The following is a 16,471-nucleotide window of genomic DNA, read 5'->3' as shown; positions in this document are numbered from 1 at the left end:
TTTAGAATTATATTATGATTTTTTTGTATTTTATTTTTTATCAGATAGCAAATTTCATGGAGTATGTATACTTTTGCTTTAACAAATAAATATACTCATGCGCCAGGCTAATTCAATGACATAATTAAACAATTTACGTGTGAAAGAGGTTATGAGTGTAGAAAAATAAATTCCTTGTCTCCAATTTAAAGAATTATAAGGATTAGAACACCTTTTTAAAGTTTTGTGTTTATTATTTAATTTAACGATTAAGGTGGCTCACCCCAATAAGGACCCCCGGTAGAATTTTTTTATTTTCACTTATTTTGTAGATTTTTTTATGCTGAATCCAAAAATGCTAAGAAAAAAGGGGGTCACCAGGCTCGTTTTCCCCTCAAATGTAAGCGAAATGTGCGATTTTGACCCTATTTCCAAACTTTTACACCCTTTCAACAATAACGACTACATCAAATTCAAAGACTTTTAGAACCATGTCAGTATGATTACTATGTGAAAAAACAATTAAATGTGAAATGTAAACGTTCCCCTTGGTTGTTTTAGACTTAAAAATCATTTTATTTTCAGATTTATGTCTAAATTTGGCATTTTTTAATTTCAGTTTAAGGCTAAAAATATTGGTTAAATCGATTTTTCGTAAAATTTCCCCGGTAGATTTTTTTTAAAAACGGATATGTCAAAGCTATGAACTTTTCGAACATTTTAAGGTAAAATAAAATGGGGGTCACCAGGCTTTTAAAAAAGTTACGAGCTTTTGTTTAGCCCCTCTACCCCATGAGGTCTGATTTCAATGCACTCCATTAATTACTTTATTGTGATTTTTTTATTGATGTCTTTAAATAAATAATGTTTGTAATTATATCAATGGACGAAAGCTGTATATAAATGTGATGAATATTTTACTGTTTGTTATAAAAAAGCGAAATTTTGATTATTTTGGTGAAATACGGTAATTTTTCTGGCGCGAGTTGCTTCCCTCTAATCTGGCGCCATAATCGGACAACAGAAATTTCAGGGTCGCCATTGCTGAGCAGCATACTGCACTGATAAATACGACCATGTGTATGAATAACAGACATAGTGGCGAATAGACAACGATGAAGGTAGAGTCATTACATAAGAAAACATAGATTTTAATATATTAGACAGCCAAATGTTATCAGTATCACGAAAAATACAAAGTGGGGGGTTATCTCAAAATACTCGCTACTGTAGAAAATCACTGCGGCTGAAACCTTGCATGGGCTAAATTTCTGTTCTATGTATAATCGTTATGGTTGGTATCTTATTTATGTGTTTACTTGACCCTTAACCTGTTAACTGGCAAGTTGTGAACATGTATAGCCTGTTTTGAAAAAATATCCCTGTCAAACAGTCAAAGAGGAGGGGATGGTCATTTTCAGCATCTCATGTCATGATCTGCGCTACCGTTAGCGTCAAATGAGTCTTGATTTTATATCGTCATTCGTAAAATCTAATTTCGTAGCCACGTTAGGGTCAAATGAAGTTAAATATTTATCGTTAGCGTCTGTAATGACCAGTAAAACAGGTTGGGAACAAACCCTCTATATGGTGTTTATACCTGTATAGAGGAATAATCCTTCTATAGAGGGATAAAAGAGGGGTATTTTTTGTTTAGACTGGATTTAAAGCAAAATAGGGCAGAATGGCATTCTCTAGTTATATTTGCTATAATCTATAATTTTATCCCTCTATAGAAGGATTATTCCCCTTACAGGTTTAAACACCAGTGGCGGATCCAGGGGGAGGGGGTTCTGGGGGTTGGAACCCCCCCTTTTTTTTTTACCATCAATGCATTTGAATGGGGACATATAGTTGGAACCCCTCTTTATCCTGGGTTAGGAACCCCCCCCCCCCCCTTTTATAAATGGCTGGATCCGCCCCTGAACACCATATAGAGGGTTTGTTCCCAACCTGTAAAATGGGGTACCCCATAACTTCCCTCGGACAGGGGTTCATGATTACCACTCCCTATCCCCTTTCACCCAAAATCATGTTCCCTCCAATTCACGTTCATCCCTTTTACATTCCCACCCTGAGTCTGTTTGTACCCTTCCTTTTATCTAAATCATGCTTTTGTTAGTATAGTTCTATAACAATAAAATAAAGATATATTAAGTTTATATTTATTGTTTAAAAATAAAGTGACTCACACGAGATCAAAGGTTTTTTTTTCTATTTATAATCTTCATAAGATTTACTTCTACCAAATTGGTTACTTTTATTTTCACTCAGACCAGGCTAACTAACGGTAACAGACCTGCACATGATACCCCCTTTCCTCGCTTCCTGATCCCTCATTCCCATGTTCCCTTATCCCTGTCCACCCGCTCAAGGGGTTCGATTTTGTCTTCTTGAGAATATAAATGGCCTGATTTGTAAATTATAACCACTACAGTACGAGGCAATACATTTTATTGATGGATTCGTCTTGATCACAATTTGTTTACAGTTATCAAGTATCAGGTTTAAACATACATGTAGGGCTTATCTTGTTTACCAAATAACACATACATTTGAGTTGAAAAATTCATTATTGTTTTGTGCTTAGTATTTTTAAACACAAAATTTGTATATCCCATATTCCAAACAGGTTACAAGACACCTCAGCATAATTTGGTTGACGAGGAGTACAAATGTAGCTCAGCTGCATTTTAGAATTTTTAGGCATAGAAATAACTTGTCCCTGGCATCAAAACAGCATGCCCCGAGAAGTCTGTATTCAACATATATATAAAAACAAAATCACTATTTACACTTGCTGTGCATGTAATTTTATTTTGTTTGCTCATTATTGTTGCCACAAATTCTTCATTTTTTTTACGCCGTAGTGGAGTGGGCATTAAGTTTTACCCTTGTCTGTCTGTACGTATGTCCCAAAATTGGTGTCCGTTCTCTAACTTCAGTTTGCCTCAACCAAATGTTATGAATGAAACTTATACACAATGCTTATTACCAACAAACACAGATCAAGTTTGAATTTTTTTTTGTGGTGTCACTTTTACTGTTCTTGAGTTATGCCCCTTTACAAATGGAAAAATTGCTGAATTTTTTGTTTCCTTTCTCTAACTTTAGTTTGCCTCATCCAACATGTCCAAATGTTATGAAACTTATACACATTACTTATTACAACAAAATTCAGATCAAGTATAACTTTGGGTAGTGTCACTCTTACCATTCTTTAGTTATGATCCTTTATAACTTTATATACAAGTGGGGGCATCATCTGTGTCCCATGGACACATTCCCCATTTATTTAAAATATGAACTACATTATGCTTTTAAATGTCAATCATGGTTGATTTTCTGACAGAATTACTCTGACATTTAATTTCAGGCTTCAAGTACATGTAAGAGGAAGGAATGATTTGTTGTGAAAGATACTGGAATGTTCAACTTTACCTGGAAACTATTGGCAAAGAACTGACAGAATTTACACGAGAAGCCAGTATCATCTTGTCTTGCAATTGGGAACTATATGTAAAGTGCAGAAACTTAAGAACAATATTAGAAGCCAGGAACTACATGTATAATTAAAGTACTTGCAGAATCCATATGAGAGAACCCAAGATCATCTACACTTGGTGTCTATATGCAAAGTGTTGTCAGAATCCACTTAAGAAGCCAAGATCAACTATAATTTGGAACTATATGCTTTAGTGCTGTCAAAATCCAAGATCAAAAGGACCTACTTTACCTACCGTCCCAATGATGAATACAGATTATTGAGTCTTATAAAAAACACTGATGAAGAATATTGATATAAAAATAATGAAAATATAGAGCTGATCAGCTAATGATTGTACATGTACATGATGTATACATGTCAACAATTACTAGTATATTGAAATTAACAATGCTAATAAATGTTTTATAAATTTGATCTCATAGACATTTTAGGAATAAAAATCAAAAGTGTTTCAAAAAATGAATTTTAACAGAGCTGAATTAATTTTTTTTTTTTTGCTGTCTGTAGTGAATTTTGCTGCAAACACAATTCATGATATGCAAACTGCAATATATGCAGTTGTCTTTAATACAGAAGGTAGCTATGAGATTTGTAAATTTTGGAAATCATAATACCAAGTGGCAGTTGTGGTAAATGCACATGCCTTTGCCTCATCTTTTACCTCACCAACCCCTGACCTAAATGGCCACTGGAATTATTTTACATCATTTGGCATTTGTTTTGTCTGTTTTTTCTAATACTAAAAGTACATGTAGTAGATAAACTATATGTATGCAATGATTCACAAATGTAAGGAGTACATGTCTGTCTGGCAGTTGTCATTGACCACATTTGCATGGTTCATTGGTCAATGGTAAGTCCTCTTTTAACATGCTACATTGTGTAATCAATGGGTTATTATATTTGGTGTATGGTATGATTATTAAATGTATATATTGAAATATAAAGTAAAACGATGTGATATGATTGTAAATGAGACACTCCACAAGAGACCAAATGACACAGAAATAAACAACTAAATGTCACCATACGACCTTCGACAATGAGTAAAACCTATACTGCATAGTTGGGTGTAAAAGGCCTCCAAATGACAAATGTACAATTTAAAACAATTCAAATGAGAAAACTAACGGCATATTTATGTACAAAATAATGAACGAAAAACAACTATGCCTGTCTTGCAGGGTCTATCTGAACTTAACCTTATGTTCATGGTTTTGTCCGTTACTGGCATACTATATATATGTTTAAAATATTTGGTTGATGGGGTGATTGTAACAGAGGCGGATTTAGGGGGAGGGCCAATTGGTTGATTATATAGGGAATCACGGAAGCATGACTGGAGCAGGCCTCTCTTAGGCAGTCAGCCCCCCCCACTTTCATGAAAAATTCTGGCTCCGCCACTGTGTAAGGCTGGCTTGGATTGGTTTATCTGATCATTTTCATGATCATTGATAATATTAATTTTTTCTGATACTTGTAGTGAAACTTTATCTTTAGGAATATCAACATAAAACCAATCATGAATGATGATTAGTAAAGCAGGTGAGACATTTCAGCTTGTGCACTCTTGTTAACACAAAAACTATATGGACTGCCGCTAGAAAATGAATGGACAATGCATGCTTGGTATGGACAAAATTCCTCCTTTTTACCATACGAGGCTGCGTATTTATCTCGGGTGGGGGTGGGGGAGGGGGCACTTCCTATATTCAAGGTGATGGGACGTGCCGCTGGAATAGGTCACCTTTTCAAGCTTGAAAATATGTGAAAAGGTCGGGAAAACTATCAAAAATATATGAAAAGGTCAATAAAGTTTCCATAACTTCTTCGTCTGTCATCTTTCTTGGTGTTCCCGGGTGTGATTTTATCAACCAAATTTTCTCTTTTAACACTTTGGTATTCTAGTCTTACATTACACTACATGAAACCCAAGCATTATAGGGAAAATGTTACATTTTTACCTACTCAATATATGAAAAGGTATACATTTTTGAAATATAATTTTTTGAAAAAGGTGGGCCCCAGCGGCACCCCCTATCAATAATGTATTGAAGTGACCCCCCGCCGGAGGTATTTATACATCCAGCTGTATGAACACCCTGTCATAGCAAGGGATTATCTGTCAGATTAGGGAAGTCATATTTCTATACCCTACGATATGAAAATAAGGAGATGTGGTATGATTGCCAATGAGACAACTATCCACCAAAGTTCAAATTTAAAAGTCAATATTAAAAAAAATTGCATCTCCATATTATCATCATAGGCCGATAATTACGTTTCTTTGCAGCTAGCAGGTGGGTCAAACCAGTGTTCACACACCATTAAAAAAGTTGTCATGCATATTTCTTGCCGCAATGACACACTCCACTTTAATATTTTTAAATCAAGAACTTTCCTTATTAGCTTCCCTTTTGAAAAAAACGCATGTCAAAAAGTAAGACAGAAGTTAAAGTTTGCCAATATCACCGACTATTATAGCGTCCCTGTGTACTGGGCGGAGTTTTAAAATTATAATCCCAACTTTTCCTGAACCTAGTAAGTAGTACAGATTTTGTGTATATATAATGTCTTTAACTGGTAGTGTTTGGAACTGCCCGGTAGACTGCGGATGTGTGTCCTAGACAAAATCCCGACTTGGTCAAGCCAAATATTTTGCGCCGCAAAGCATGTGGTATTTAGGGATAATAGCATATACCGATATATAAGGCCGGAATACTAGTAAGGTCCCGGTTGCTATTGACCAATTTTCATCTACATGATCAAAGGTTGAAAACTGCAAATTATTGAAATGTCCGGGTTTTTTTCTGCGTAAAACAAAAAATGTGTTGCTCGAGTTCCGTTAGTCTATTATAATAACTCATTCTTAATCAATTATTTTAGTTTTTACGCTGATATTTCCTCTTTCTTTTTTTTAATGCGAACTCTGTTGGCATATTGATAGATACAACAGAAAATAGAAAATTAACAAATAGCAAAATAAGTAAAAGGAAAATATTATAAATAGAAAACATTGGCCCCGAGGTCTCATGTTATAGTACTAGAGTTCCAAATTTCATAGAATCATGATACGAGAAAATTTGTTAGATATTTTCGTGCCCATTATTTGATAAAGTATATAAATCTTTAAATACAAATGTTATGTGTGACTGTCAAGTATTTAGTCTTTATTTGAAAATTGTAATGTCCAAACAAATTTTTGGAAAATAAAAAATACTTAACTATTATCAAAGTTTTGCAGTGTTAAATTATTTCCCATACACCGGAATTGTTATGTTCAAAAAATTTTGGCAAATAAAAAATACGTAACTATATATATTATCAAAATTTTGCAGTGGGAAAGTATTTCCCATACTCCGGAATTGTTATGTTCAAAAATTTTTGGCAAATAAAAATACGTAACTACTAGTATATATATTATCAAAATTTTGCAGTGGGAAAATATTTCACATACTCCGGAATAAGATCCTACCAATACTTGGAAATGAAGATATTTCAAGTAAAAAAGAGATTTATATATGACAGTAACAAAATGTTATAAAACGCCAAACGGATAAAACGGTTAAAAGCTCATTAGAGCTTATGTTGACTCTGTTTGTATACTTTGCCGACTCTAAATAAAGCTTATTTATTATTTTTTATTTATTTATTATTTATAGCGTGCAGATGAACCCCGATGCCTTTATACTATAGCATACCAGAGACATATAATACATTATAATATAATGTATTATATGTCTCTGAGCATACTATATGGGTTTTACTTGTTTTTGAAAGCCGAAAGGTGACATGCAGTTGTTTACATCGCTATCCTTTGTTTACGGTTAAACATTGCGTCATTGGCAAAATATTTTCATATATATATACTAATACATCTAAAAGACATCTTTTGATATATTCAACCAGTATTTAAATGAAAATAGGGTGCGAACGTGTAGGGTGAGAATGTGTTTTTGGAGCGAACGCACCAGATACCGTACCGGCGTACGTCGTACAAGTCAATATTTATATTTTCTTTTTTTTAATGTTATGCTTTAATATATCATGTATAATTCTTTCCTTTTTATGTGAAAAATGAACAAACCACTCTGTAGTCCTGACCGTACGTACTTCCTGTTTTGTGGCTTTTGTAGAACGTTTTGCATGGTTTGTTGACATCGGGAAAGGGTGCTTTCATACACGCCCGCGTTCCAATGTCGTCAAAACTATTTTTGAGAAAACCCCTCAAAGCGACCGTTTCCAAGGCGCTCGTCGTTAGTAACATGCGTTAAAATATGCGCACTGTTAAAGGGCCGAGCCACCTTAACGCGAAGTGAAAATAAATATTTTAAACGTCGAGCCGGATTGTGTTATTATCGTCGCCATCTTGTTTACATTGGTTACTAAAAAAAAGTTCGGTCAACGTCGTCTATTGAAAAATAAACACCGTCAAGAACAACTACCGGAAGTCCTCTCGGCCAATCATATCAACGTATTCCCTAATATGCAAATCATATAAGAATTGTTAGGCTCATCAACCTCAAATTCTGTACAGTCCAAAATCATAACGTAGTTTGGAAATTTTTTAAGTATATCAGGGGGACATAATGTCTGTAATTCGTCCATTGTAGGGTTCATATTAATTTTTGAAAATATTGATTTGATGTGACAGGCCCATGTTGACAAAATACATGAAACAGTAGATATTGAAATATTGAACATAGAGGAAAGAACGGTTTCACTTATGTCTTGTCGTAGCCTCAGTAAATACATAAAAAACTCGTCTTGTGCTGATAAAGCTCTGTGTCTACCTAAATTTCCATCCAAATTCTTCTTATCATAAGACCAATACTGTTTAGGTTTGTCAAATAGTGTAAATAATATCTCAAATGTGTGGTTATCAGGTAAGAAGGTTAATTCATTTATCTTTGTATCACTGTTCTTCAAATTGTTATATCTGAATAGTTTTTTACTGAGCATATGTTTTTCATTTGATAAGATAGTGTTTATATTTTTTTCTTGTTCTAGCGCTTTTTCTAGATCTCGGATTTTCTCTTTCAGTTTGTTCTGTTCTATTTCATTTTCCGTGGCCGTGGGGTTTGGTTGACAAGCGTCATCAGAAGGCAGTGAAGGTAATTGAGACCGAGATTCATTGTCAAAGAAAGTTGATTTATCATCTGCTTCTGGTTTATCTAGCTTTACTTCAGATTTTTTTTCTATCTTTTGAGTTTTGCGTTCACATTTTTTTTCCAATTTGTTTGCCAATTGACAGGTCGGGGATACCATTACTCACCAGCGAAAAAATGTTCAGAACAAATTCTTGTTGCCGTATTTACGTTTTCTTCCTCTAAGTTTAAGGCACTTAACCACTTTTTTTGTAATTTGTTTTTTGGAATTCTGAAAAAGCTCAAGTTTTGTGAATTTCTGGATGTATTTGGGCAAACGGCACATGTCCAACCCGTTATTATTGACGTTTTCTTGTACCAGTTACGGTAAACGTTATGTCGTCCTTAGAAACACAATGGCGTCGCAGCATACACCAAAGAATATTACCCATGATGCATTAGATTCTGAAACGGCGAATTGCACCTATTTAGCAAAAATAGCAGCGATAAATTTTCAAGTTTTCTAAGGCAAGGGACTAAACAATTTGTATTTTTTTTATAATTTGACATTATGCACGTCTTTCAAGTAGATATCTATATTTAGATATTCACAAAACGTTTACAGTATATATCAAAAGACGAAGCACTGGAATCTACGAAAACGTCGCCATGTCGCCGGCGTGTCATGCTGCGTTAATACGTAATTCGAATTTGATTCGCATTAATTAATTCAAATTAGTTTAATTCGCATTCGAAACGTTTTACGTCCGAACGTAAATTTTAATTGTATTTGAAGCTTTGCGGACGTCCATCGGTAGTTTTACTGTCGCAAATTTAGTTTACCTGGCGACTCATTCTCAGTCAGTGTGTTTTTAGGTTTTTTTAATCTCAGTGTGTTTTTTTTTAATTCTCAGTGTGTAAATTTTAGGAAAAATTGTTTGAATATAGTTTTGACGAGAACGGCTTGCCATAACCATTTCATGTCTTTTACACTAATCATTTTAATAAGTAATTCCTCCATTCGATCTTAATTGTCTTTTTTTTTAATCCTTTGCTTTTACGTTTTCTTATTATATGGAACTGTCATTGTTTAAATTTGCGAAGAATATAAAATAGTACATCTCCGTCTAATATTTATATTGTACACGAAAATATGTATATAAGGGGATGGCCATTTGATTTTCTGATCGGAATATTAGTTTTCACAAGACGATAAGCAAGCTTATGCATTAGATCTAAGAAGGCAATTGTTTAGATTTCATACATGTATACATTTATATCCTGCATTTTGTCCCCTCTAACCGATTTTCATGCCGAATAGTCAAAAAAACTTTATAGTAAACAATAATTGCAGATCACGAAATAACAATGCATTTATTTAGAAAAATAGTTTTTTAGAATAATTAAAAATTTCATATCACGTACACAGGAAAAATTGCAACATATGTTTTTCATATGTTTTCAAAAGACATATGTAAAACAAAAGAAGAATGTGCCCATGGGACACAGATGATGTCCCTGCTCGCATATTACATTATGAAAGGATATAACTTGAGAACGTTGAAAGTGACACCACCCAACTTCGAACTTGATCTGTGTTTGGTTGTATTAAGCAGTGTGTATAAGTTTTCATAACATTTGGTTCAGGGAAACTAAAGTTAGAAAAAAGAAACAACAGATTCAGTATTTTTTTCATTCATAATGGGAAATAAGTCAAGAACGGTAAAAGTGACGCCACCCAAATTCGAACTTGATCTGTTTTTTATGGTATGAATCAGTGTGTTTAAGTTTTAGAACATTTGGTTCAAGCAAACTAAAGTTAGAAAACGGAAACAAAAAATTCAGCATTTATTTTATTTATGAAGGGGCATAATTATAGAACGCCTAGCAGTTGGCGAATTAACATTCTCTTTGTCCAAAATTTTCTCATATCACATGAATTTCTTAAATTTCAAGAAATCATCTGGGCGTCACAAAATTTTTCAACCTTTTCCTTTAAAACTGAGAAAAATTTTGTCAATTGAGAGGGTGAACGCCTCGGGTCCCAGTCCTATACCGGTCTTTATTTTTAAGGACCAGTCAATCAGTGTGCAATTTACAACAATAGCACAAATAGGGAATAATACAGAAATTAAATCTGGAAACTTTGGATTTTATGTAGCTGTAATTTGTTCCTTTATAGTTGTTTTTCTCCACAGTCACTTCTCAGTGTTTTAAAGCAATTTTGTGTAGTTGTCAAGTACAATTTCTTTACTTCTGCCTATATCTATTGTAGCAATTTTAAATGTTTGGATTTTGTCTAAAGGGTGTTTCCTTACATCATTGTTTACTGCATTTGTTTATGAATCAATTGAATATTCCCTTCTGTCATTGTAGGCCTATAAGTTGAACTTATCTGCTATATTTACTTCTGTCATTAACGAAAACGGTGAAAAACCTGAAGCACACTCGAAATTTAATCCTTTAAAGGGGCACTAGCTGTCAAATACATGTTCACCGATTTGACTCAAATTCTCATACTAGTATTCAATTTAGAACAATGTAAAACATTTATCCAAACTATATAAAGTCTAAAATAAACAATTTACATGGCATGGGCTCAGTAATATGTAACTTCGTTTCGTGTCTATTTTAGTCTAGACGCCATCTAATTAACTATCGATTTGACCTCCGAAGTCACTTCAAGACCTCCGATGGCCATATAAGGAATATAAACATAAGTAAAGATATAAATAACATATAGCGTCATTAGCGAAAGTGTGCAATTGGATTTTTCTAGGTCTGTTTAATTTCGTATTATAGATTAAAACTATATGTTAATCGTCGTTTTTACCTGTATAAGAATGATTTTTTGTGGATCGAATCAGTCGATCAAATGATTTACCTTTGTTTCACTTTCATTGTTGACATTCTTTTCCTTTAAATAACTTGACACGCACAATTCATGCGTTATCCATCTCTAGCTAAAGAGTTAAATTGAAGTTCAAATGAATACGGATTCAGTGAGGTCGAATTTTTCACTTGCAAGTGAATAATTCATCATCAATGTTTCTGAGCTTATTTTGACAAAATTGAACCATACTGGCTGCTAAAAGCGAATTATTATTTCACCATTTCACTTTCATTAATGATTGAACAAAAAACAATCATATTTTAGATTTTTTATATAGCTCGTAGCTAGTGCCCCTTTAAAGTGTCCTTGTGTTTGAACAGTAACGATTCAAGAAAACAAATGAATACACTAATGATATACTTTACCAAATGACAAACATAGCATATTTTTAATCAAATGTTCCCTCCTCCCCACCCTCACCTAACAAAAAAAACCATGTGCATGATTTGATTTGTAGCAGGCCAAGTTTACGAGCATATTCCATCTACGCCAGGGACTTACAACCTTACGACTTTTCAAGGTGCGCCAGAGGGTTGCATCCTGTTCTGTTCTGCTAAAATTAGATGCATGTATTTATAAAGCCATAATGAAATTCCTAAATACATATGTCATGTATGTCATTTGTGAAGGCATAAATTTATTTGTTAATAAAAAAAAACAGACATAAAATGAGTATGAAAATCACAGTAAAATACAATATATAAAGTTTATATCTAAACACTCAAACTTCTTGATATAAACTAAATGTAAAAATTTAAAAAAAATGTTCCTATGTACATGTCTTCTTCAGCTGGTGCATCTGAAAAAGATAAAATACCTGTCATATCTTCACATAAAATGAAGGCCTCTTTTGAATCACTGTCAGTTTGTTTTCATTATACCACTGTACCAGTAAGTTGGTTTTAGAGTTTGAACTATCTTTGTCAGTAAAATGATAAAATTAATGACTGTTCATTTTCGTGTTTGTCTGATTTTTATCCAAGGAGCAAATTCTTGTTTTGATATCAATAACAACTGATGTAGTTATGACACTATTTTAAAAATGGACAGTAATTCTATCATTTTGCCTGCTTGGTTAAGAAATACAAAGAAGATGTGGGGTATACACTAAAAGATCATATAAAGAACGTACAATAAAACTGAGTATAAAGAAAACACTTCACTCTACAATAACAGTATAATGAACAACAACACGAAAGACAAGGATAAAAAAATATGTCTCTAAATAAGTAAAAATCCATGTATTAAGAGCAAAGCATTGCATTTCATTTACAGAATCGATATACCATATATGCCGATATACCATCCTTTGATATATATATTTATCATATACTTAGCATTAATATGATAGCTTTTGCATATGTGTAATGAACGGAAGTACACAAGCCATAATTTCCCACCCGGGCTGAAAACCCATATCAGGGGCGTCTCGTGCAAAAAACCCATATCAGTACCTCTCGTGCAAGTTACTTCCGGTATTTCAGGTATCGTATGTTTACTTTTCCATTGTGGCGTCAGATATTTTTTATTATGACGTCAAAATTTTACGGGAACTTTTGGGATGTCCAGTAATGGCGGACAAATAGCGATAAGGTTTATTGGATCCAGTGGTAAATCTGTTTGTACAGAACCAGCTGTTTTTGAAAAACAGATGTTAACATGGCTAAATCCGATGATATAGATTTTCAAAATGATGCTAGTTTACAATTAGTACTTGCTAACAAATGCCATTGACAATTATGAATCATCTCATATAGTACAACATGTAGTAATAATGATCATAAAACTGTAAATACTTCCTCCATGCTTCCAGCTTCCAAATTTTTAATGTTTCAAAATGCCTCTATAGGAAACGGTACCATAATATATATGGAGGTAGTGATGCTATTGTTGGACAATTATAGTGTATCTGTTGGATTCATGATTTAACTTCTTTAAAAAGTTTTTTACTGTTTTAGTTATTTCATTTGTTTATTTGCCTTACATAAAACAATTGTCGGAAGTATATGATAAAGAGATTAATACATGGCCTTTTCCATATCGGCCCGGGTATCATCCCTCGACCCATATCAGCACCTCGACTACGTCTCGGGCTGATATGGGGGTCTCGGGATGATACCCGGGCCGATATGGAAAAGGCCATGTATTAATCTCTATATATATATCTGTAACAATTCCATCTTCATGTCTTATATATCATGTACTGTGTTACGCAAAACAGACGAGGAAAGGTAACACCCGGCCACCGAAAGCTTTATTTTTATAGAGCCTAGGTAGCATGAGTTCGAATCCCGGGCAGGGAAGAACAAAAAAATTGGTTCCGCAAATTTACAGATCTAACATTGTTGGGCTATTGTTTAGACGAATTATATATACAGAATGTATTTTCAGCCTTGTGCCACCATCACTTCTGGTGATCCGATGGATAAAATCTGCTGTAGAGTCGTCACAGGTTCAGACGTACTTATAAAGCTATATATATATGACCTGCCGAGATATATCCCTTTGATATATCACATGCCGATATATAACCCTTTGATATATCACATGCCAATATATAACCCTCTGATATATCGCATGCCGAAATATAACCCTCTGATATATCACATGCCGACATAACCTGTCGAAATATAACACTCTGATATATCTCCTGTCGATATATAACCCTCTGATATATCACATGCCGATATATAACCCTCTGATATATCACATGCCGATATATAACCTTCTGATATATCACATGCCGATATATAACCCTCTGATATATCGCATGCCGAAATATAACCCTCTGATATATATCACATGCCGACATAACCTGTCGAAATATAACCCTCTGATATATCTCCTGTCGATATATAACCCTCTGATATATCACATGCCGATATATAACCCTCTGATATATCACATGCCGATATAACACTCGGATGTATCACATGCCGAAATATAACCCTCTGATATATCCCATGCCGAAATGTAACCCATATAACCCTCTGATACATCACATGCCGAAATATAATCCTCTGATATATCACATGCCGATATATAACCCTCTGATATATCACATGCCGAACAAAACCTTATGATATCAGTATCACATGACGATATATAACCCTATGATATCAGTATCACATGACGATATATAACCCTATGATATCAATATCACATGACGATATATAACCATATGATATCAGTATCACATGACGATATCCACTCTTTTGGTCATTCAGTATAATGTAACCCATGCTGCCTTTAGTGGATAATGTTATGGTAGGTTATCACGCTCTGAATCTGAACATATTTGCTTATAAGTGAAAGGTACCTTAATTGTCATAAAGACCAGCTGTGATGCTCATTTCCCTCTTTACCCCTGCAGACATATCATCAAGATTGTCTTTAATTCTGAGCAAATTCAGATCTATAAAAAAAAATTGTAATCGACGTTACATGCATATATTTCATTCCATCTAGTCTGTTTTTTTATTATTTAATTAAAATATCAAAAGACCTGAAAAAGTAAGATTGTTGCCGTTTCAATTATTTTACGCGTCGGCTGCCGCTTCAGGTTCATTTCTTATTTTCATTACCACCTTATTTACCTGATAGAAATAGACATAACAAAGTTTTTCGTACCTACAACATGATGGGGGCTGGTAAAATATGAAAAAAATAAGAATCATGTGGTATGATTGATAATAAGACACCTATCCACCAGAGACCAAATGTCATAGATTTAAGCAATTAAGTATATATATAAAACAGCATTTTTTATTGTTGGTTTGGGTTATTTTATCGACAGATCTTATAATAAAACATATTCTGCATCGAACATCTTTTTTTGTAACGTTTGAATTGGTTTTTTATCGGTTATAATGTCCCCATTCAAATGCATTGATCTTAAAAAAGGGGGGTTCCAACCACCGGACCTCCCCACCCTTGGATCCCCCTATTTTAATATTTGATTACTTTTTATTACTGACAAAGAAGCTTCAAATTAATCAGTAGTGTACATTCGTCACAACTCGACCGATTCCGTACCTTCATAGAAGGAGAGTAACGGATTCACCCGAGGATTGCCGAGTGCAGTAGTGTAATGACCACGATGTCTTTTGTGTTATTCAGAAGTGTTTTAAAAATAATACTACCCCCACCCAAATTGCATTAAATCATTTGATATCTTCTTCCCTTTTTACAACAGAGATGAACTTATCTATTTTTCGCACCAAGAACAATTTTGTATGTGTAAAATATTTCAATCATATGTACTATAATATGTTTTAAAATTCTTTGAATATATACTTACCAACATGGCTCCCGAGATTCTGGATTTGCCCAACTCTGCCGCTTTCGCCATTGTCTTCGTGTGCTTTATTTGCCATCCTCAACTTCTTTTCCTGGGCCATGATTACTGGGCACCAGAAGTTAATCTCGTCCAAAACTCTAGTTCGCTTTTCAAAGCTTTTATCCATAAGTTTGTATAGATTTTCTATACGTGAAATTGTCATAGGAATTCTATTTCCCTTATTTCTTTTAAGGCGTCTGTTGACCTCTTAAATAAAAAAAAACAATAAATATCAGGCATATCAAATTATACAAGTTAGGAATATAAAGGTGACTCTCAGAAACTGTAATCTGAGAAAAACAACAACTCTCATTTTGTATTTAAACCCTCACTTATTATTTGTATAGGATAATATATGAAATGGGGCGACCTACATTTGCGCGAATTTGAAAATTACAAGCATTACGTTTGCGCGAGGAAATGGTATTACGTTTGCGCGAATTTAACTGTAATTAACTAGAGTTTTCACCTGTAATTTAAAGGGACACTAGCTGTCAAATTCATGTTCACCGATTTGACTCAAATTCTCATATTTGATTTAAAACATTTATCCAAACTATTAAAAGTCTAAAATAAACAGCAGGACATGGGCATGATAACACGTAGCTTCGTTTCGTGTGTATTTTAGTCTAGACGCCATCTAATAGACTATTGAGTTGACCTCC

The 16,471-nt window shown here is 33.9% G+C and overlaps 1 long non-coding RNA gene across 1 annotated transcript; it reads left to right on the top strand.

The window, feature by feature from the left end:
- The first annotated feature begins 348 nt into the window (after positions 1–348).
- Positions 349–3,896, top strand: LOC127701387 (uncharacterized). The gene is made up of 2 exons (XR_007982003.1): positions 349–1,100; positions 3,356–3,896. It is a non-coding gene; the product is annotated as an uncharacterized LOC127701387 (long non-coding RNA).
- Positions 3,897–16,471: the final 12,575 nt, after the last annotated feature.

Source organism: Mytilus californianus, unplaced genomic scaffold (genome assembly GCF_021869535.1).
Source record: "Mytilus californianus isolate M0D057914Y unplaced genomic scaffold, xbMytCali1.0.p SCAF_5, whole genome shotgun sequence".
Classification (NCBI taxonomy): Eukaryota; Metazoa; Mollusca; class Bivalvia; order Mytilida; family Mytilidae; genus Mytilus; species Mytilus californianus.
This window is presented reverse-complemented; position numbering and strand designations above follow the sequence as displayed.